Genomic DNA, 24882 nt, shown 5'->3' with positions numbered 1-24882 from the left:
AGTGCATCTATAGGGCTGCCCATGAGGTTCTTTATGGCCATTGTCCCACTGCTTCCTGTTCAATCCGTGGGGTGACTGTCATGTCAGGATGTAGACGACCACCAGACAGGTCCTGTGAACTGCCTGCAAACTTCTTTTACCAGGACTACATAACCAAAGCGGCAAACCAGACATAATTTGGAGGTCTATAGATGGTTGAGAAAAGGGCAAGAAGCTTAGCAGATAAAGTGACCAAGTACAAGACACAGTCAGAGGATCAGGAGCTGTGGGAGACATCAAGCCAAGTCTAGAGCCCAGTCTCCAGGCAGCTGACTAAGGAAGGCTTCATTCCATTCTTCAATTGCCCTTTTCCCCTTCCCAACACTTATCACTGGGTCCTTACTCTGTAATGAACAGTGCCTGCCCTGGCTTTTGAGATCTCCAGGCAGCTGCTTGTTGTCTAAGACGTTGATTTACTAGGCATTATATTTACTATATTATTTATAAAACTCCATCTTTATTGTAAGTCACACAAATAAATGCTTGTGTATGTTTACCAACAGAGTGTTATAATTATATATATATTTTTCCTTTCTCTTAACTGTAACACTTTGAAGGCAAGCACCATGTCTTATACTGAGTATATATATATATATATATATATATATATATATATATATACATATGTATATATATACATATATATGTGTATATATATATACATATATATATATAGAGAGAGTACTATTTATGATACTGATGATTCACAAACCAACATTTTCTGGATTAATAAATAAAGGCACATGTTAAAAAGCAGTTGGCTTGTGAACAAACACAAAAGGAAGCACAGAGTGATGAGATGTAAGACAGTAAATTAAAGTAAAATATTGCCTGACTAATTGCCTTTCCATCACAACACTGTTCCAAGCTATCACATCAGTGCAGCTTTATGCAGGACCTAGATTTTAACAGGGCACTATATAACATTTGTATCTTGAGGGGAGGGGTGGCAAATTGTGAGCCACCAAATAATGTTTTTAACAGGCAAGCCTCAACACTAACTGCCCAGCACGAGAGGTAGAACCTTGTCTTTATTTATTCTGTTCAAAATTTTTATCCACTAGGAGTAATGATAAGAAGACTTCTTATCAGCCTAATGATGGCGTCATGCCAGGAAGGGCAGCCAACATGCTACACCCAGGAATCAAGATCTATGTAAAAAGGCTTGGAATTAAGCTGAATTCAACACCAGGCCAAAATGTAAATAAACGTATACCCTTTGGTTTGTAGAGTGAACAAGTAAACTCAGAATGGCCAAGGCTTCACCAGACAGAGATTCGTTTGGATGAATGTTATAGATAACTGGCAAACACCATGTCTTCTTAACATCCAGAAATGCACAAATGAGTCTCATCTTTAGAACATCTCAGTAAAGCACAATTATTCTCATGAATATCTTAGGGTCTCTAGAGAAATAGTGCCAACCACACACATGAAGGAGAGGAATTTTGTACACATATAAATCAGACATCTTCAATATGAAGACTTGGGAATTTGGTTGTGTAGTTCAAAGGCCTGACAGCTCAAGGCTATGTAAATGCCAGTCTGAGCTTACAGTCCCTTAACATAAGGGTCACCAGGGCCAGACACTGTTGCCTCATGGTGGCCAAGCAGAGGGAGGAGAAATCCAAACTTCCATTACCTCTGTTTTATTTGGACCTTCATCAGATGGAATGGTGCACATCTTGGGGAGGAACAACTACTAAATTACAAACACCCTCACCATCACATTGAGAAGTAATGTCTAACCAGCTCTCTGAGAATCTCAGACCACGTACAGCTGGTTCAGAGACCTGAAAAACCAGCTATCCAGATCTCAATACTGAATCTGACAGATGACGCATCAACAACGCAGCCTTGAGATCCTAACAAGACAAAGGTCTCCCTCACAAATCCATACCTGTGGTCAAGATCTGCTCTGGCTTCTGACCACTGGTTTGACTGTAAAGCTTGCTTGCTGTTGGAATCTTGACAGAAGGAGGCGGATGTAAAATGAGGCAGAGGTGAGCCAAGAAGGCAGGAACAGTGGGCTTGGGAGTTGTGAGGGAGGGCGCTTTGAAGACAGAGCAGTTCAGAAGAGAAAGGGGCAGCCACAGTGCTGCAAGAACCTACAAATCGTTGGCTCCCATTATACATCCCAGAAAAGAAACCGCACAGAGATTCCCAGTTGTGGGTCATTCTCTTCTTCAACCAACTTAACTTTAGCACCAATCACCCCAAATTTATGAAAATAAACTTCTAATACCTCTAAAGAGCAGAGAATCAAACTGACAATGTTTTTTCTTACTCGAGGCCTTTTTCTGCCTTCCCTGTTATGGTACTGCAAACATGGGATGTTTTATAACTCTCTTTTCCATCTTCTCCAACTTCAGCAACCATGTTTACACATAAAAGCAAAGCAAAACAAAAAGGGCTGGGTCTATAGAACTCAGAAGAAAAAATCATGTTAAAAAACAACAACAACAACAACAACAAGCAACAACAGACAAGGAATGAGGTAACCAGAATTCCTACCCGTGAGTTATAAAAACGGAAAGGTAAGGAGAATTTTATAGACCCAGAGTGATGAAATGAAGAGAAAGACATCAAGTCCACCCAAAAGGTGATAAAATATTTTATTTGTCTTCTGGTTGTGAAAAAGAAAATAAATCATTAAAATGCCTGTCAGGGTGCCCAAGGGAAAGGGCATCGAATAGGACTTGGCTGTAAATGTTGTAGGAGTAATAAAAGAATTGGTTTTGTTTCCTTAGCACTTTTCTGGGCTGAGCCTCCCTATTTCGACATAGGAATCATGGACAGTGGTTAAAAAAATGAACCCGCTACAGGGCACACATTATTGTCTCCTGGGCTGGCCAGACTCAAGATCTCCAGGGCAGCTGTTTCTGCAGAGAGCAGATTCCTATTTCACTGACCCTGCAGGACAGGCCGCCAAACTCCTGGCCTTCTGGATTACAGCTTCTTTTATTTTCACAGCTACTAATGACTCCATCATACCTTCTATAAAACATTTATTTTTTCCTAGTCTTTGGAATTGAAGATAGAGACAGGCTCCTGCCCCAAGGCACTCATTCTCCTGTCTAAAGGGCCTTGGATTAATTCTATTGTTTAGTGATGTATTTCAAGTGCCTGGGGGTAGAGAAGGGTGACAGGGTAGCTGTTATAATAGCAACTGTGGATTTTATTTAAACCTGAGAAGGATTAGGTAAGAATTTGCAGAAGAGGTAGGATTTCCATTAGCCCGCAAGCTTACACCCAGCATCCTCTTTGAATATAGTCTTTACGCTTGAAACGTCAAGCTGTCCTGCAGACACATAATGGCTCAACTAAGCCTCAGATACAGCTCCTGCTCAAAACTCTTTTTCTCTAGTCTGTTGATGACTGTAAATATTAAGAATCAAGAATTTCCAAAATGCCCTGAGCATCAAAATGGACTGAACACACATTCTAACCAATACTGATCTCTACAACTATGCAGACATCCACACTAGATCTACAAGAGTTCAGCCTCAATTTTCTCCATCTGAGGCATACACAGAAGGACATAAGGACAGCACAGAGCCAGAACATGACAGAAAAGGTGACATATATAAAATGGAAATGCCTTTGGCTGCCTTTCAGTAGAACTCCGCTATGATGGCACATGACAACCTGTGATAACCTGTCAACACTGTCACAAGTTTTAAAAGAGTTTCCCAAGAGCTCCACTGATTTATCGGGTCAGTGCACAACAATACTCAGAGGCACAGATTCAGTGCTAACAGCTGCACCTATGTTCTTGGGAGCAGCCCCAGGAAAGCTAGAGAGGCCAGTTGTCCCTTGTGGTTGTACACTAGCCATTCACTGGGCCACTTTTGACAATACTGGCCAATACCATGTCTCAAATAGAAACATGGCTGAAGACTGACTCTCTGTAATATCTCTCCAGAATGAACCATGGCTCCATATTCCAGACACATATGCAACTTACAGTCTTCAACAGGAACTTTGGCTCTACATGTCCATTGTCTGAATATTCCTATTCACATCGGATGAGTCAGGGGAACAGTAATGAGGAGATGAGTAATGTTCTCTTGAAGTCACTAGTTAGGAGAAGAGCAGTTGTTCATTGCCTGACAGGACAGGTTTCTCAGGCCAGCCAAGAACTGAACAAATAAATCAATGCCACTTTACTCTCTAACGTCTTAAACCCACGTATTCGAACTTTGTAGCTCAGCTCTCAAGTCAAAGGAAGCTTCTGCCAAACTATCCTTGGGCCTTAAGTGATAACAGAGATGGCCAGGAGATAGGTGAGACTCAGCGGAGGGAACATTTGTCGTACTGGTGGAGAGAAAGCCCGAGAGAACACACTGGCTTTCTGCATTCTGCCATTGACTCCGTTATTTCAGGAATCCTTTGTATGAAGCTAACACAATGAATTATTGAAACTGAGTAAACAGGTATCTGGACAAGGGAAATTAAAAGCTTCAAACCTGGCAGGACAGTTTTACAACTTGACAACTGCTAAGGGACCTTGCCCCTTTCAGAGCAGGCCAGAGAAGGCCTTGGAGATTTTCCTATGCCCTGTGTCTCCCCAGCCCCACAATTTTCTAATTATTCTAATTTCTTATTAGAAATTATTTTTAGAACTAGAAAGTATGCTTTGTGGAGAAATATATTAAACAGCCGTTTAATGTCAAATAAAGGATCCATAAAATACAGAAAGTCCACTGCCTTAGGAGTTGGCAAGTAACTCTACAGGATACTTCACATTACAGTAGGGTGGGCAAAACCTAACAGGCTCGGTGGGTTATGTTGGTGATATTCCATGTATATCTCTAAGGCCCCAACGCAAATCTAAGGAAAGATTTGGCCATCAGTTGAAGCCAGGCCCTGCTCAGAGCTTTGCTACAGGTCACCTGTTATCCACACATATCCACTATTTGCTGGGTGGGGAGATCACTAAGATCTGCTGTTGAGGAATAATGGCCTCTCTTCTTTTTAGAGAATAGAAGGAGAAGGGAGCAGAGCTAATAATTAGACAAAGTTCTGTGCTTATGAGTTAAATATGGAGTATGATCATAATGAGGACAGGCAGCTCAAGTGCAGGCTTGTCTCATGTACATGAGAAACTTCCGTCTCGATTTCAGACTCCCTGAGGATGGCTGTCCAGAGCAGCTTATGGTTACCATTAGAGCGCTGCACTTAGTGGAACCCTGGGTGATGACCTATGAAGACAGAGTCTCTGAGGATGGTAAACAGATGGCAAAAGCGGCCATGATTGTGGGGTGGAACCTATTGGGTGGGGGGTGGTGTGCTGATGTTTGCTTTCTAACTACACAAAGCCCTCCCCAGCTCCGTGATCCCTGCCAAGCCCCAGCCTTAAGCAAGATCTCTGCTCTTTTCTTCCCTAATACCCTGTCTGTTTATTATTGTGCAATGACTTTGACTTGTGGGGGAACCTCCAAAAACTCCAAAGTATTCTCTTCCTACAACCTTGGTCATAAAATCAACAAGAAAGGGGACTAATTAAACACAGCAACCCTAGAGCGAGTCACGCTGCAGTGACATTAAGGAAAGCTGTGCCTGAAGCATCCTCCATGGGGATTAGACAAGTAAAACCCCTTCAGAAGACAAGAGGACTTTTCCATGTATCCAATGGGTACACTGTGGTGAACCACAATTTTCTAAGCCTACTAAAATCATGCTGGCCCAGAAGGCTGGGAGGTGTCTCACCTCTCTTCCCTCCATATACATACCCACAAACCACATACAAGCCTATTCACATCCTTCTCCTCAGCTCCAGGTCTTAGATACATTGATGTCACTCATAGTACTTAACAAGAACCATGTCCCCTATAGAACCGGCAGTGTTAGCAAACTCCAAAGACAAAAGTGTGAATCAGTAGGTGTGTGTGTGTCCTGAAGCAGAGACTCTGCTTAGCCAAACAGGGGACTGCTGCTTAGCCAAACAGGAGGAAGCTAATGAAGTCCAGGAAGCAGTTAAGTTTATAGTGGGGATAGAACAGCCCCAAAGGCTCTAAAGAAGACAAGCTTTCCGGCCTGAGGCCTGTCCAGGGCCATTCTGTCTTCCAGGCTGGCTGAGTAGCTGGGCTGCAACCACAACCTCAAAGCACTGTTTGGCAGTAGCAGCTCAAGTCCTGCTGTGGAGACCACCTGCCTGGCCGCTTTCAATTTCTATGCTGGGGATACAGGGTTCCAGTTGGTTTGCAAAGGGGAGGAAAAAAAGAAGCAAGCATCCACAGGAAAGAGTACTTAATGCAGGAGAGGATTATATACTCTGAAGATTAGCCGAAGGGAAAGATGATGAGGATGGCTGAGTTTCCACTGGTGTGGGGAAAATATCTTTAGGATTTCTTGTCTGCCGATCAAGAGATCTATCCTCTGCAGTAGTTCCCTGGGAGAGGGAGAAAGAGGTAGGGGGAGGGATACGCTGTAAGCATTATAGCGCTGCCTGTGTTATCTTGGAGTTGGGGGCTGTGCATGTCCACTTGCCTGTCTTCTAGTATAGTCTAGCTTGAGGAGCTATGTGTAGAAACATGCAGGCTCTGACTTATGCCGAGGTTATAGCAAGTTCCTTCCAGCCACAGGGATCTGTCACTAGCCCAAGCCAACATGATCAGGATAATAGCAGGAGGCTAAGTAGTCAAAACACCACAGAAGGATGTGAGGGAGACAGAAATCAGGCTGGTGGAGTGACTTCCACTTATTCTTAGACCGGTGCTAATGAAGCAAAGTGAGAAATCCAGAAATGAGACCTTCCTGAGCCGTAGGTCTGATCCTGGCTGCCAAGAAGGTTCTATACTCCTCTGAGTGAGCCCACGGCTGAGATTCGGTTGCTAAGATATGTACTATGGGCTGCTTTAAGGCTGCAAAAATGACCTCAGAAATGGGGAATAGGCCACTTTCCTCAGTTAAACCACCTATACTATCTGGAGAATTAATTTCCACAAATAATGTATAAAAAGGGGGAGCGATCAGCAGCACCCTTCTCTTTCTCCAGGATAGTCCTTAAACAAAATGCTAAATAAGCACAACATTCTTTTCTTTTGGGCAGCATCTGATGAGCATAAACCAAAATAAAGAGGCTACTTGAAAGCCTGTGGGGGTTGTCCTTAAACAGTCTCATTCTTCAAATGCCTCTCTAGCAGGATAGGAATGAGCCCACTCCAAGCCGACACATTCTGGGAGACACTGGTGGGCCCCTGTTCTATGGCATCGCAAACACCTTTATGATTTCTATTCAGGTTCCCTTACCATGTGCCTTGACCTATCTCGGGTCACAAGGTTGTGCCCGGAAATATTTAGCAATCACACTAAACAGCCAATTCCACTGTCTCTGGGAAAACAAAGCAAAGCAAAACACAACACAACACAACACAACACATCATGACCCAAGAGAGCTTTTCTAAAATTCAGGAAGATTTGCCTTCCATTAACTGGAGAGGCAGCTAGGGTTCATGCTCGGTTCCCAGAGCCTAGCACCTCTGGGAAGCCTCCAATCTCTGCCACTTAGCAGCTATCTGGCCAAGGGTGGCTACTCAACCTCTCTTGCTTTTCTCACCTTAAAATGGGTATGAAATCTAAAACTATTCAAAATACTTTATAAGGACTAAATGAATTGTGATGTGCAAAAGACCTCAAATCGTGGTGGCATATAGTATGAACAATGTGGCCATCATCCTTGAAGGAATGAGGACATTCCAAAGAGATTTTGGGGTCTCTCCTTTGAATCTCTGGACTAGTAAAACAAGGCACCCTTGTGAACTAGAATTGCTCCTAAGAATTGAATGGTGAGAAAAGGAGAGGGTTGAGCAGGTATGGGGCTGTCCCCAGGGACAAGAAAGGGATTTTACATAGTGCTGATGACGTAGATTATCTTGGAGGAAAGTCTAGCTGAGATCATGATAGACCAATGATGGGCAGAACCACACCTTTCTAGGACTGCTTAAGTGTGTGTGTGTGTGTGTGTGTGTGTGTGTGACTTTTGCCTTCTATTTTACTTTTTACCGCCCCCCCATTTTAAGAACCTGAGAGGTGGATTTCAGTTGTCTCTGGATTGCTTTCTCCCTCTTGCCAATATGACCATACTGAACAAATCTCCTTTCTCTGCTTTTTACTATTTATTTGGCTCTTTTAATTATCGAGGAAGTGTGACCAAGCCTGGCTTGTTAGTTCAGCTGGGGAACAGACTGTGCCCTGGTAATGTTACTATTGGTGGTGGTGAATAGAATTTTTATTACTGTATGCACAGGTATGCTGCTGAAGACCTCTGTTTTCTACATCTTCATTCTTAATTGAAGATTGTGTAAAAATAAACGCTTTAAAACAATTTCTGGTTGCTTTTATATCAAAGCTAAGAGTCTCTTGCTGCCTTTTAAATAGCTATTAATACTTTGTAGCTAGCATCAAGAAGAGGTAGTGTTATTTCCAGCCCCCGTCCCTTGAATCTGGTCTTACACAAACCCTCTCTGACCGATGAGGCAGAAGTGAGGCTGAATGCACAGGGAAGCTGCGGTGGCAGTGCTCACCCAGGTTGAATCTTCCAATCTCATTACAGCTTTGGCTCTGAACATGCATGATGTGCACTTTGCACCGACCGTGTCGTCATGCCACAAATCACCAGTGAATACGGAGAAATGTTGGCTCAGATTTGATACTCTATGTTATGAATGAAAGTGTTTTTAGTGTACATACACAGTTTTCTACTCTGATGAGAACATAAGGAGAGGGATGAGACAGGCTGAGCCAAAGGGAGTGGGTTATCTCAACTGATTGATCACAGTTAGTTATAGATTGAACTCTTGGTTCTATACTTTCCCCCTTCTCACAACTGCACTTGACCAGAGACAGAGTAAGAGAAAGTTCTCCTTTCCTAGGACTCTGCAGCAAGTTTCCAGCCCCCCTACTCGGTTAATGGTTCCAGAATGACTAGAGTAGAAAAAGACAAAGCCCACCTACCCCAGAACTCCCCCGTGGGCTTTAAATTACACCTGAGAGTCACTTCATGGTCCCTCTAACTTGGTAATGGGAGACCCCAGCATGCTGGACTTAGGCAGAATAAAACATTCATTGCATTTACATACTATTTGAGTCCAGGGTATCATTCTTCAGTGAATCATGGACCCTTACATTAATGGTTTAAGTTGGCTCAGGGGTTCAAGAACATCCTCAACTATATAGTAAGTTTGACGCATACCTTGACTCAAAACAAACCATCCAAGAAACATAACAGTTTAATTACAGAAAACAAAAACTCATAATATTTTTCTACTGTCATTCCTTAGCATGTAAATATCAAATTAGTATGACTTTGGATTTTATTGTGCTTGACAAATGAGAACATCTATCTCACTAGTATGCAAATATGTTTTCATTTTTAATAAATGGCAAAAATTATATGTATTTCAAAGAATTGTTTTGAAATAAATTTCTTTTCGACTTATTGTCAGTAACTTGATTTGTATACCTATTTCATATGCTTATATGATTAGGTCATGTGAAAACTTCTCAGGAAAAAGTGGCTATGAGTAGAGGGAGTTTACAAATGTCTGTCCTAAATCCCATCTCCCAGGTACCAGTTTAGTGCAATGGTAAGGATGGCCCATATGATACTATCTGAAGGACCACCCAGCTGGACCTAGCCCCGGCTGCAAACCCACAGAACCACAAGCAAACAAAACAGTTGTTGTTTTAAGCCGCAACTCCAGGGTGCTATATTAAGCAACACATAACTGATGATAGGTAGGCCTGCACAGATGAGGCTTTGTCATCAGTAGCATTTCTAGCACAGGTTCACACACATGAAACCAGGATATCTGTCTACCTGCCAACACATTTACCAATCACCATGTGGAGCTTCCAAGCTCTCATTCCACCTGCCTGAGGCCAGCGAGGTCACTGCAGTCAGCACACTGACTTGAGAAAAGCTACAGCCAGTTAATAACCAGATATGGGGCAAAAGAGGCAACCTTTCCAATGTAGGTCTTTAAAGGAAGACATGGTGGTAACATAGGGTCTTGCTCCTTGTGAAACATGACAAAATGTAGGGCCATGAAGACCTCTATCTAGGGTCAATAGTAGTTGTTTTATTCCATGGGGTCTTAATGAGGTGGGCAGTCATATTCAGTATTATGTGCAAGCCAATGCAAAGTGAACATCTAAGTGAGACTCTAAGGAACAGGTCCCAACTAACTATGCAACTGCTTTGCTGCAGATACAGGGTACCAAGCAAGCAAGTAGTCCCAGATAGCTTCTGTTCTCTGATGATCAAAATGACTGAAATTTTCTTATATATATACATAATGAAAATTTGGAGGGGGGGGATTGGTTCCCAGTGCAGAAGAGATAAAATGCCAGCAGTTGGTGGTAGTCAGGGACACATGGCCAAGCAGGCAGGGAGGTAAGACTGGAATCTAGTGAGCCATCCTCAAGTGTCCAGGCTGGCCCTATCCTGGGATGCTCTGCTGGCCACATTCCACTTCTGACACTTTGGGGCTTGGCTAACTTTGGGTAACTCCATGTTCTCTTCTATAAAATGTGAATATTAATAAAGCCTATGTTCCAGGAATGCCATGCTGATTACAAGAGAACCACACATATAAAACTTTAGTCTGATACCCAAGGAAGACAGAACCAAAACGTTAGCTGTGGTGACGCTTGTCAGTAGAGTTATGGATTTATTTATCACCTTATTGTTTTTAATTTTTATTTATTTAATATTTATTTTTATGATTTTAATGTTTAATTGTGTATTTGTTTATGTTTATTACTATCGTTGTGTTTATGATGTTCCCAGAGCTATAGTTAGCACTGCTACAAGAGATTTCTTTGCCTTGGAAGATGACCCTCCCCCTCCTTGACTCTCTCATACCTGGACCTTCAACTCTTTGATCTGCACATACAGAGGACAACTAGTAACACACACAAACTGAAGTAAGAGTTCACGCACCACCCTCTCTCTCACCCTAGGGAAAACTGATGATAACACCCAGACACTGGCTTGTCTTCCTGAGCCTAATTAAAACAGCACAGTGTCAATTACACAGAAAGGCCAGAGAGAAAGGCATCCTACCAGACATTTTACAGAATCCTGCTTTGTACTTGAAACGTGTAATTATCATTAACAAACACCGATGCTAATAATTCAATCTGCTCTCTGGACAAGAAAAGAAATGCAAACATGGCCCAGGCCCAATCACCTGATGATCGCAGACAACTTCCTCTAGGTGCATATCTTCCTTCCCCCTTACTACCCATCAAACACACGGTGGGAGGTCTGCCTGCCCATCAGACGCCTCGGGGCTAGGGGCTGGCATTCCTCACAGTCAGGGAGGGAGGACTAGGCAGAACAGACTTAGTCCTTATAGCCACAAAAGGCATTGCATGGTATTTGCAGCCTGGCCTCCTAAACCAGCCCTTTGCTTTTGATCTCTTCACCTGGGAAAATGGAGGTCGGAGCTAGCAACCTCATCTGGGTAGCCTCTGTGTTAAGTACCACACTGAAGACCAAAATTGAGTAAAAGAGATTATCAATAAATGCAGAGCTTTAAATGTGCTCACATTTATACCCATCAATTCTTTGTTGGAACAACACTCTTTCAGTCATTCCTAAACCTTAACATTTAAATATCTGAGAATCCTGAGCACTCAATAACTAGTATTCATACCCACTGAGTTTATTCAGCACTGTGTTTCCCTTAATGTAACTATATATGAGCATCCCTCCTTCCCTCACATAGATCCCCGTGATCTACAAAGATCACTTTAGGTGAATTCTCTTTTAATTAATCAAATACATGACTTCTGCAATACTAGAGATGCCTTTAATCCACCAAGCAGTCCCTGGGCTTGCAGACTTCCTCCTGTTCTGAACAAAAATATAGCAAGCCCAAACTAGCATTCCAAGTCCCAGAACCACAGAACAGTAAACAGAAGCAAGTTAGGATCAGGCAGAAAACTGGCAAACTGGAGAACACAGAGTTCCAAGACATGCAGGAGTTTGTATGGATGCCCAACAGGCTAAGCCAGAGCTTCTAACTAAAACCCAGGGATGTCTGTAATAGCGAAGTTCTTACCTTAAGAAAGACAACCTGGTAGTTGGTCTCTACACTGCAGCGGGCAACAGGTCTTCATCCAACGAAGTAAAGCAGTCTACCAGAGAGAAAAGGACCAAGTAAGAGCTGCCCACTGCTCAGTTACAGCAACAACAACAACAACAAAGGTAGTCTCTGGATGTTTGAAGACCTTTCAAAATAGAACAGCAACCACATAATGAATCGAACAATCTCAAGTGCACGAAATCCCTGGAATCAAGTCAAGGTGGGATCGTTGGTATAACAGAGAGTGAGCTAAGGTTTATTAACACACACCTGGGCCCCGACTAATTGGAAACGCAGTACTGGTGAAATCATACGCCCCGTGAAATCCCTCCACAAAAATGGCTGACTCCCAAAGGGCTGACTGGCAGAGCTCGCCATAGCATGGACTTACACCAGCCTGTTTGGCAAGCTGCTGCAGTCACACATTCACACCTTCAACACTTCCACAATGAAGACTCTATACCATTTAACCCACCTTGGGTTGGAACACAGCCCTACCCAGCTGATGAAATAATGACAACATGAGACTTGAACCTAGATAAGGAGGCGGGAGGGAACTGGAGGATCCCTCTGCAAGCCCTCAAAGAAGCAACTATAACAGACAACCAATACACCCGGTTCACAACGATTCTGCCATGGACACATCCCTATCTATGATAGTTATTGGTTCAGTCTGGCTAAGGATATTGGTGCTCATTGTCAAGCAGCAGTCCAGATGTGGAGAGAATATCCTCTTTTTTTTTTTTCAACAATGTGTTAGCGTTTGAATCAGTGGATCACCTTCCTATTTAATCAAGGAGAATCTAGGAGGAAAAGCTAAGCCCCCAAGAAGGAATTCTACTTCTAAATTACTATCAAACTCAGCATGGCAACAACAGATTTTCTGCAGATCCTCAGCTCACTGGCCCATTCTGAGAACTTCATATTTGCCAGACAGTATCATCATAAATTCCTCAAAATAAAGCCCTCTTCTATATAGTTACAAACAGGAGTCTCTCAAGGACCCCAACTAATACATCACCTAATTTTTTTTAAAGTTAACTTCATGGGAGGGAGGCAAGCACAAGTCACTAGCATGATTTAGCAAGGGGTACACAGGAAAACAAAACCCACCCAAGCAGAAAGCATGCAGCAACTTGACCATCTGGCTTGTTCCAGGGATAAAATTACTATTTCTAGAAGGATTAAGAGAGTCCAGATTCTTGAAATATTTTCCATAAATAGTATGATTTCTCCCAAGTTTGGGAAAGTGTACTACAGCTGTCTGAGGCGGTCATCCTGGCCAGAGGATGACATGAAAGATCTCTCTATACAACAAGGAGCAAATCCAACTGTCACAAGCAGGTCTGGAAATTCAGGTAGTAAACACTTAAGTGATTGTTTTAAAAAAAAAAAAAGCAGTTTTTACGTTTATACAATGTGTATATGTTCTACATAACTTTCCTGTATCAGAAACAGGTTTTTAAAGCTTCTAAGTACTCATACCCATTAGCCATTTTATAGCTTTTGACTGAGTGTCACTGCACGTTTAACACTGTTGCTACTTTTCCTTCCCAGAACTTTCCATCACTTCAAACATGAACCCTGAAGCCACTGGCCAGTAAGCCCCAGTCCTGCTTCCCAAGCCCTGGTGAGTTCTATGATCTCAGTAACTTTGTATCTTTGGGTTATTTTCTAATCAGGAAGCCATGTTTTTATAGCTACACTGTTTCCCTTTGCACATAGTTACAGCGTGTATCTGAATGTCACTCTCTCATATATAAGTAATAGTCCAACAACTACACACCATGTTTTGTGTATCCCGGAACCCATTTTTATATAATTAACCCACCAGGTAATTACTGAGCAGTTGCCATGTGAAAAGTCTTAATTTTTTAAAGTATTAACCTTACCCCGAGAATAGTGAGCCTAGAAGAGACAGACGAGATACCCAACAGGAGCCAATTAATTATACAAATCCTAGCTTGAGAATCATCAGCAGTAGCGAGAAAACAAAAATTATTAAATAGTTTTTCTTCCCTAAGGGTTTGGTGAATCCCTCCACACAATCTTAATTAGTGGTCTTCATTTTTAAAGTTAGACGTGAGATTAAAGCCTCCCCAAGTCTGGAGTCAGGGTACACTGTTAACTCGAATATCACACCGCCTACAAGCCTACAGTTTGATGTGTCATTGCTGATCCTCTTCTCGGGATAGTGAGCTTCCATCAAAATGGCTGGTGCCCAGAAGTCAGAAGCCACGGAACCATGAAGCACTGGCTCCGCCCTAGCCGACAGAACGGCCTATGAAAGTCACAGAGAAATCAAGTCTCCCTCTATCCTGCTGCCCACCCAAAGCTGTTCTCTCCATAGCAAAGAAAGAAAGTAAGCAGCCTCCACGGGAAACTCGGAGTCCTCAGGTGAGCGCGGCTCTCCAGCAAGAAAATTTAATAACAGAAAGGAGCAGCCACTACCTTTGTCACTCCAAGGAGCAGGGAAGCACAGACAGTGTGAAGTTGGGAGCCACGAAGAAGTGGCCCCTGAGGAGGCTTCAAAAGGTATCCCTAGGACATCACCACCACCACCAATGAAGTAATCATTTTTGCATTCTGGAAACAGAATTTCAAACCATTGCCATTGAGGGCACAGGTTATTGTGTTCAACAAAATACCTCAGCTTGGAGGGTCTGCTGTCATCCACATGAGCTAGCACTTGGCTGAGCTGGGGTTCCTTCTCTGCTTTACATTCGGCTATCTGCGAGTATGCCATTTAAATAAGAAAAGCCATTTTAGAAAATTATGGAAAATCAAGCCCTTGGCTCCTCTTGTGCATTTTTAAAGACTTGACTTCCAACTGGGCATGGTGAGTCACACCTGCAAACCCAGCAACACTCAGGAGGCAGAGGCAGGGGGATTAGAAATTCAATGACCACCTCAGCTATATATCAAATACAGGGTAAATTCAGAAATAAGACTGATTTTTTTTTTTTTTAGCCAAAGGGATTTTTGTCGGTTTGTTTCATATAAAGACCAAATGGACATTGTAACATGTAGGTAAATAATTCATTGTCTCTAAAACAAGAAATATATATTCATATTCTATGGGTTGTAGATGCTGACCCCAAATGGAAGTTATGAGTATGCATTTGTGTCTGTGTGTATGTGTCAGTCTGTGTGTGTGGGGGGGGGGGGTGGCGCACGTGTGTGTGTATGTGTGTGTGTGTGTATCTGTCTGTCTGTGATGTGTCCATATTCACACGGGTGTGAAAGAGAGATCAATGTGAATTCTCCACCTTGATTTTTGAGACAGAACAGGGTCTCTTACTGAGCCCAGAGCTCATGGATTTGGCCAGGCTTGCTGGCCAATGACCTATAGGGCTCTGCCTCCACTTCACCCCCCTTCTCCAGCCTTACCACAATTGCTTTCCACCCGGAGATCTGAACTCAGGACCTCATGCTTATATGCCAGTCAATCTGTCAAGTGAGCTATCTCCCCAGCCTAGGATGGTTAATTTCAATAGTCAACTTAGTGAGACTTAGAACTACCATGGAAACAAAGCCCTGGGCATGTCTGGGAAGGACTGTCTAGACTGGGTTACTTAAGGTGAGAAAGCCCACCATAAGGTGAGCAGCAGTGTTCCATGGGATGGGGCCCCAGCTGAGTAAAAGGCAGAGAGCAAACTACACAGCAGCACTCTTCTGTCTCTCCTCCTGTCACCTGTCACCTCTTGCATTTTCCTGTTCCCATGAAGTTCCACCATAACGGACTGCACCCTCAAACTGGGAGTCAAAATAAGCCCTTCCTTCCTTACGCTGCTTTTGTTAGCTGTTTTGACAAAGAAATGAGAGAAGTAAATAAAACAGATGATAATACAAGTGACTTAAACAGGAATCCCGAGGAGAAGGCCCTCAGTGCTTGGTCCCCAACCCTCGGGACACCAGTAACATACACTCTGAAGGCATACAAGGTGCACAGGATGAGTGCTGGAATTTCAAATTCCACGACCATTTCAACGTCTGGAAGACATTAAGTTCATTCAGCCCTTCGTATGTTTAACCTGTATCCTCACTCAAAAAACAATGTGAATCCATTTGCAAAAAATATGAGCCCCAGGGTGAAGAGATGGCTCAGCAGTAATGAGCCTGCATTGCTCTTGTAGATGACCCAAGTTTGATTCCTAGCACCCACATCACAACTGCCTGCAATCACAGCTACAGGGGATCCAACACCCTCTTCTGGCTTCTGCAAGGAACTGCACTCGTGTTCACCCACTCTTCTACAGGCAAATACTCATAACTAAAACAAAACAAAGCAGCTAGTAATAAAGGTTCATACGTACTTAATAAAACTGAACTTGGATTTGTTTAAATGTCAATTCCCTTCGGTTAGGAGATAAACTGCGCCTGTCCCCCTCCTCCCACATATTGAAGCATTAACCTAAGCACTTCAGAATGTGACTTACTTAGAGATAAGGTCTTTAAAGAGGCAATTAACTTAATATGAGGCCATCCTAGCAGATCCTAATATGGTATGATTGGCAATATCATCCAAGGAGATCAGGTACCAGGCATAAACATGGAAGGACAGATAGGAAGATATGGTCATCCACAGCTAACGAGGGAGCCCCTAGGGAAGAGAACCTGTTGGCAACTACATCCTAGCACCGAGAGAAAATTAATTTCTATTTTTTTAAGCTACCAGACTCTGGTACTGTGTTATGACAACCAAGTAAAAATGATACCCCCCTCCCCCGTTTGTCTTTTCCTCTGCCAGGATTGCCAGGGAAGACTCTAGAAAGGTCTGAGGGCACTCTCCCACACTTCACAAGAAGCTCACTGACCTTCACATCCTTAGCTCCAATCAAGGTGATCTCAAAATCCAAAGAGGCCTTACTCTAACATGAAGTAAGGGCCCTTGCATGTCCCAAGCCCTCCCTTGCATGTCCAGAGCCCTCTGGCCTCCATGTGTAGGGATGCCCTGCCTTTACCAAATACTGAGTGCTATTAAGACATTGTCCTTCAAAGAGCATCATCCAAATGCCATCTCCAAAAGCCGTATCATTTCGATTGCCTAGGTATGGTTAAGATGCCCTAGCAAGCTTTGTTCAGCCTCCACTGCATCTCCCGCTTGAGAATAAAGGAAGATGCAAGGGCAGAGCGCGCCTTACACAGCGCAAAAGTGAAGGTCAGAGCAAGGACTGTCAGGAACAAGGAGACTCCCAGTTGCCTCAAGACCTAACTCACAAATAATTGCTTTTTCTTTCATTGGAAAAGTTCATACAGGAGAGCTGACTGAGTGCTGACTATGGTCTCTTACTAGTGCTTGGAGCCACAAACACTACAGTTTTAATTTTCTGCACAAGTCTTTCTCCACAGACAATACATGCATACAACATAGAGAGCAAGCACAAAGAAAGTAGTGTTGCAATAAAAGTGAACCAGAATAAAGTCACACTTCTGGGAGAAAGCCAGGGTGCCAGGAGCAAATGGAGAGACCATGTGGCCTGTCCTCAGGTCCCAGACCCACCATGCTCCACTGCAGGTCTTGACTGTGTGATTTCATGGTTCTTGGCAAAGAGCTAGGCATAGCTTTGCCCAGCTGTCTGCAGAAAAGAAGGAGAAATCTCCTTGCTTTTGGAGTCCTAGCCAGACTGGGGGATTTTTGTTAAGGGCACATCCCAGCCACAGGGGACTGCTGACACTCATCTGCCAATTCCCTGTAGTGAAAGGAGAGGCTGACTGATGTAATTAACCAGGTGAACAGGGAACTTGTCAACCACTTAGATAAGACAGCCCTTGAATTGATTCGGCTCCCATTACTCCGGTGACTGTCCATCCACCCCCTGCTGATTGTACAGGCTTTGGGAGTAATTTCCTACAAGGAAGTAAGAAAAAAGAAGGATGGTTTCTGAGCCTACAAATTATAGAATTCTGCTGTTAAGTCAGCTAACACCAGGCCTCTAGCTAAGGAGTAATTGACTTTAAAGGGTCAGGAGACGCACCCTGCTGTGTGCCTTTGTCACAGAATCTCTAATGCAAGGGTGAACTTTTTAAACCTTTAAGCACTGAAGTTTCTTTTTGATTTTGTTTTTTTTTTAAGATGACAAACATAAAATAAATACACAAATATAAAAGAATAAAAAGAGAAATAACTAAGCTTCCTTACCCAATTCAATATTCTCTGCATCTTTTACAAACAATTTAAATACTGACTTTGCTAAGTGGTTGTAACTATTGGGCTGTGACCACTCAAGGTCTCTGTGGACTCTCACGTCTGTATCTCTTGGCGTGACTAGCACAGCACTGGATAGATTCAAAACTCTGCAAACGCTCAACGGTTGGCTGCTTCCTGTTTGGAAAAGATTTTGGTCCCGAATTCCTGCTGTCTTCAATCTAAGCATACCTGAGTTATGTTCCCAGAGCTATCTAATAGAAATTAATAAAAAGTGGGTTGCTTAACACAATAGAAATGTATTCCCCAACAGGAAGAACAGAACTATATAACCAACGTGGATGAGACCCTGTTCATGTAAGGATCCGTTCATGTTCTATTCTAGTGCATGCTGCTGCAGTTGTCTCATAGCCCCCACGTGCAGCCACAGAGACATTCGTGTGCCTTTCCTCTGTGCCTTTTTGCCAACACCTCTGAACCCTCGTATAAAACACCATTGAATGAAGGTCCTTCCTGAATCCAATACGTATCTTCCCGAGACCCTTAATCACATCTGCATAAGTATTAGGGCAGAAGACCTGAAGATGTCTTCTGAGGAGATAACATTCAACTGACTACAATGTCTAAAATCAGACCACACTGAGGCAGGATAGAAAGATGGGAAAATTGAAGGAGACATGGATGGTGAAAAAACGGTCCTCAAGAGTCGGGTTAAAGCCTCTCACCCATTGAAAACCACGGATTCCAGCACATTTAACAGCATGTGCTGTGAGAGTTGACTATGTGGGTATGACCATGTACAGAGAGATGTTTTTGAATAATAATGCTTCAACAATGGACCGTGCTTACAGCCATTTCCTGAAGATTACAAATGAGACTGGGTCTTTTTATAAATTATTTATTTGTTTGCTCTAAGTTATTAAAATTTAAAAATATTGTTTAAGTAATTTTAACTTATTTAAATAATTTATTTAATTGTTAGTGACAAAAAGAATGTGTGTTCACTTGTTCGCACATGTGCACACACACACACACATATACACATCAGAGGAGTACTTGTGGTTTCTCCTTCTACCATTTGGGGTCTAGGGATGGAATTCAGACTTCCAGGCTTGGAAGTGAGTGACCCTATCCACTGAGCAATATTACAGGCCTCAAGACTTAACTTCCCCTGCAGCTCCTATAACCTATGGTTTTCAGTCAGTTGCAATCCCATCCAATGTATATCAGAAACCACCCTATGATATCATTTACCAAAAACAAAAATTGCCTTAGTAATATTTGAGGTGGAACTTCAGAAGCTACCAAAACCCAAAGTGAGGCTACCTTAATGTCTCTTCATCATGATTCTCTCAGGAGAAGCCCACAGTCTTACCTGGGTGTCTAACCCTTTGTTCCTCCTGTGATTCTCCATTAATCCCATTCTCACCTTCTTATATCTATGTTAAAATCTCTTCCTAAAGAACTCCCAACTCTGCTTCCAACTGCCTGTCCTAATCTTCACCTGAGTAGAGGCTGCTGTGGGCAGCACCCTGGAGCCCCGCCGCTCCACTGTCTGTATGATCTTCCTCACAAAATCCCTAGTCAGGACCCAGGCTAATCCTGAAGCATCCACAAAGGCTCAGACCCTCCAATTCCAACTATCTCTGAGCCACGGGAACGGAGTTCGGTGACATCTCTCTGCCCGTACAGGGGCTCCCGTCTGCCTTCCTTGTAGGCTCCTTTACAACTCACACAGAAAGACCCAACTCAATGACAATGCCTTTATATTCCCTTGTTCGGCTTCGTCAAACTTACTGGATTCTTCTTTTTAAACTACCAGGGCTTGCAAGATGACTCAGCTGAAAGCTGTGCCTTGTAAGTTCTCCGCAGAGGACTCCGTGCTCCTCACCTTTCCCCTCACAAGCACTATGGCAGCACAGGTAGTACTTGGCTCACTAGCAGGCCTCCCCCTCCTACAGAGTGCAGCAATGCTCTATATAGAGCAAGTGTTCCCAGAGATGTAAGGCATATGATGTAGGAGCATATTATGGTCCTTGTCTCTGAGCAGCTTCCATCTGGGAAGGGGAGGACCCAATAGGCACAAAGGTGATTCATAACACGATGTTCTCTGAGTTGTAAAAGGAAACAAATTAGTTTCCATGGGAAGCAAAGAAATGGGAGCCTTTGAGTTGGAGGCACTGATGGAAGATGGATCTTGAAGTATAGGCAGCATTTAAGGAGCAAATGTTTGGGAGTATGGGAACGAGCTGTAGAAACTGTGTCTGGGAAAGATGCAAGGCCAAGCGAAAGTAATCACTGCTTTCCAGGTTAAGTCCACCGCCTGTGTGAGCAGTGAGTGGCAGAAGGCAAAGCAGTTTCTAGAGCGTCACAACAAAAGGCGGAGTCTGGAAGGTGGGAGCTGCAGAAGGCTTTGGAACAGAGTCTCATACAGTCCCTTGCACATCTTCAGATGGTCACTTAACATGCTACCACAGAGCCCAACAAGGATGCACATCAGATCCATCTGGGTGGTTTCAAAACCCCTTATGTAAAAAAGTGAGAAAAGTAAAATACTTCTCGACTGAGAATAAAATCATGCTGATACTTTGCCGTTTTGCTTTCAAATTTCTAAGACAAATATATAACACTTTTACATGAAGTTCCATTTTTTTTCCTTTCCCCGGGAAGAAACACTTTTATTTGTTGATTTTCCTTTTAGTCCATACTGAGAGAAATTGCTGCTGTGTTATATAAATGGTAAGTTTAGTGAATATCATTTTAAGTTGGCTGTATTTGCTGGAAAGCATTTTCTAAAATTGAGTCCTGGCGTCCTCTCAGAACAAAATATTTCCAACCCTCAAGTAGAAGAGGTCCATTTGTTTTGATGACTTGGGGGCATCTAAGGTGATTCGGGTAAAGGAAGGTAGGAAGAGAAGGAACGGTGGGTCCCATTGGTTCGAGCAAGAGGTGATACATTACCAACAAAGACAACAGCGATTAAAAAAAAAAAAAACCTAAGCAAAGAGTAAGTTCCATGAAGACTATGGAACTATTTGGATTCTGGGGTAAGAAAAGTTTGTAGCTAAGAAATGGCTCCCACATACTTTGAGTAGATAGAATCACAGGACAAGAGCGGACACCATCTGAGGAAGAACTGTCTGTGAGAGACAAATCTGATTTGGGTTTAGATGTGTGAATCTGAGGACTCAGAGGGACCTTTGTATAAGTGTTTCTAACAGGCGTCTGTAAATATTAGGCTGCCACAAGGAAGGGGGAAAGCTTGTCACGCAGGATTCCTCACTCACAGCCAGCAATGGCTGCATTAGGTTCAGCATGGAGGTGGGGTGCGGGGTGTGATGAAGTTTTGCAGGTGTTCAGGGGTGAGCACCTGAGGCAAGCTCATGCAACAGGCATAGCCAGAGGAGAAGGGCAGCTGGTAACAAGTGGCCACAAGAATCCAAGGTAGAAACTCACAGTGGCCAAGTTTGATGAGGAAGGCAGGGACTGAAAGATCAGTAGGGAACTGGTGAGATGAGGAAGGCAGGGACTGAAAGATCAGTAGGGAACTGGTGAACCTTCTGATAATCATCCTAACGATGGGGGAGAAGTCAGGGACGGCTGTGGGCTTAAAAACCTTGGAAAACCAGGACTTCCAACTCATTGGTGTTGGGGAAAGGAGCAGGGAGCCCTGAGAGCAACCAGAATTCAAAAGATGACTTTTGCAATTTAAAACAAAATTAACTGTATTTTCTAAATATGGGGGGATGGGTAGAGGTTGAGAAACTATGAAAGGTAAGAAATATAATAACAATTTTACATTTTTAAAAATAAAAAAGGAATTAAGGTCCTGTTCTACTTTGGATCTGAACTTTGAGGCTTGGTCCCCAGGCTTGGGGCTAATGGGAGGTTCTAGGTAGGAAGTTCAGTCATTGGAGATGCCAAGAGAGGGAACTTGGGATCAAGGTTTTCCTGTTTCTATCTCTGTTCCCTGGGGGCCTTGGGGTGACTTCTCTGACACTGCTTCCCCACACTCCCAAATGTGACAGGATCATGTGACCATGGACTGACACCGTGAACTAAAATAAACCATTTCTTCTTATCTTTTGATTATTTCGGATCTTGTTGTCATAATGATGGTAGCTGGCTAGCACAGCTCTTGAAGGTATATAAGGTTTGGGATCAGGAAAAAGAGAAATGTTCTGTTGAAAACCTCAGACCAGTACACACATATTCATCCTTAACTTCCCTTGCCCCCCTGAAATAGCTGATTGGCTAATACTGTTAAGTATTCCTTTAGTATGACAAAGACAATATGAAAGACGTAACTGAAGGATAAAGACTGGGAAGACAGAATGCACAGCAAACCACACCTAACAGCCTAGAAAGGTGAGCTCAGCATGGAGTAGGATACCAAGAAGAAACAACTAACTTGTACCCTGACACCCATGAAGGTTTAGCACCTTCAGACACCAGGCATCAGGAAGAAAGAGTGGATCTTTGGGTGAAACGCATTATTTAAAAGAGACAGAGCGTGTACTGGAGAGATGGCTCAGCAATTAAATCACTGGATGCTCTTCCAGAGAACCTGGGCTCAATTCTCACCAATGGTCACAACCATTGGTGACTCATTTCAAGGGACCTGACCCTCTTTTCTGAACTTCAGCAGCAGCAGGCACACCCATGCATGCAGGCAAAACAGTCATATGCATACACACACACCCCAAAAAGAATCTAAGGGAAAAATTGTCTCCCGAGGCTTTCTCCAGCCATGTAGAGCAAGGTTTACCCTGAACAGCATCCTAGATGCCTAGAACACCATCCCTTTGGGGGAAAACTGATGAAAAAGACTCTCTGGTTTCAAAAGCATCAGGGATGAAGGTTCAAGGGGATGAAGTATAAAATAAACAACTGGAGGAGGAAGTGACAGTGTGTACTGAACCACCCTGACCCATCATAGCAGCACCCAATGACAGGACGTGGTCCTTTATAATCTGTGCTGGGCATTTGCCCTCAGGGAGACTCAGGGGTTCAGACAATGAACCCCTCCTCCATCCATCGCCTCAAAGACAGTCAGGAGCACTCACATGCATGTGTGCATTTGAGCATGTGTGTCTGTCTGTGTCTGTGTCTGTGTCTGTGTCTGTTCCTCAAAAGATGAAAGGCAGCTGATGAGATGATCCAGCAGGTAAAGGCATTTGCTACCAAGCCTGATGAAGGAAGTATAATATAATCCCTGGGACCCACAAGATAAGAGAGAACCAACAATTCTCCAAAACTGTCCTCTGACTTCACAAACACACACACACACACACACACACACACACACACACACACACACACCAGAAGTAAAATCATAATCTTCTTTGTTTAAAAAAAAAAAGATTTAACTTGGTTCTTGTTTCATAGATGTAATGAAAAAACAAGAAAGTTTAAACTACACGGGTCTTGTGCACGCTGTCTGTCTGTCTAGTGAGTCCATTGTGCATTAGTCCTCTTTCCTTGGAGTCATTGATCACCTCAGGCTCTCAGTCTTTCTACCTCCTCTTCCACACAGATCCCTTGAGGGGTTTGACAAAGGCGTCCCATTTAGGGATGAGTGCTCCAAAGTCTCTCTCTCTGCACACTGTCCCAGTGTGGGTCTCTTTGCTAACTACCATCATCTACTTCAAGAAGCTTCGCTGATGGTCTATAGGCACAGCAATGTCATTACTAGTCATTTCATTGTTACATTCCACTATCGTTTCGTTAGAGTAGCTGATTTTCCGCTAGGCCCATGACCTATCTCATCGCAGGTTCTTGGCCACTTTAGCATGACTCTGCATTCCCAACACTGAGAAGGAGAAGACAACACCAAGCCCTCCTACCTATAAAAAAGAAGCTGTTTGCAATTGATACCTGCTAGGATAGGGAACAACCAGTTCTCTCCAGTGGAGTGTCACATAATATAAAAACCACAGCAAAGGGCAGGCCCTATGCCCAGCAGTAGTTGACCAACACACAAATAAACTATATGGTTTTTTAATGTGTGTGTGTGTACTTTTTCTTTTTTTTTCTTTTCTTTTCTTCTTTTCCTTTTTTCTTTTTTAGTGTACTTGGTCGTACTGATTTTCTTTTTTTACATTTGTCTGTCTGGATTTTCTTTTTTCTTTCTTTTCCTTTTTCTCTTTTTGGAGGGGAGAAACTTGAGAGTGAGAGATAAAGGACATAAAATTGAGCAGGAAAGAGCACTCAGGGGGACCTGGGAGTAGTTGGGGGAGAAGAAAGAACATGATCAAAATATACTGTATATAATAAATTAAAATATGTAAAATATTTTAATTAAGCAATTTAAGTTTAAGATTTATTAATTTTCATTTTGTGTATAAGTGTTTGAGCTGTGTATATATAAGTTCATCATGTATATACATTGCCCACAGAGGCTAGATGAGGTGGCAGATCCCCTGGAACTGGGGTTACAGAGAGCTGTGAGAAGCTATGTGAGTGCTGGGACTGGAGCCAGGGTCCTTTGAACAAGTAGCAATCTTTTTTTTTTTTTTTTTTTTTTTTTTTTTTGAGACAGGGTTTCTCTGTGTAGCCCTGGCTGTCCTGGCACTCACTTTGTAGACCAGGCTGGCC

The 24882-nt window shown here is 43.0% G+C and overlaps 1 protein-coding gene across 6 annotated transcripts in view; it reads right to left on the bottom strand.

Annotated features, from left to right (window-relative positions):
* The window catches only part of Lypd6b (LY6/PLAUR domain containing 6B), a 159076-nt gene that overhangs the window by 32407 nt on the left and 101787 nt on the right, over positions 1 to 24882 (bottom strand). For 3 of the 6 annotated variants that reach the window (XM_021157011.2, XM_029474295.1, XM_029474294.1), the window contains exon 3: positions 12114 to 12189. The exons of the other annotated variants lie outside the window; for them this stretch is intronic. The gene's annotated coding sequence lies outside the window, so the exon portion shown is untranslated. The remainder of the gene's footprint in view (positions 1 to 12113; positions 12190 to 24882) is intronic. 6 annotated transcript variants of the gene reach the window in all.

The sequence above is a fragment of the Mus caroli genome, chromosome 2, assembly GCF_900094665.2.
Source record: "Mus caroli chromosome 2, CAROLI_EIJ_v1.1, whole genome shotgun sequence".
Taxonomy (NCBI): Eukaryota; Metazoa; Chordata; class Mammalia; order Rodentia; family Muridae; genus Mus; species Mus caroli.
Note: the sequence above shows the minus strand (reverse complement) of the source record. Positions and strands in the feature narration are given on the sequence as shown.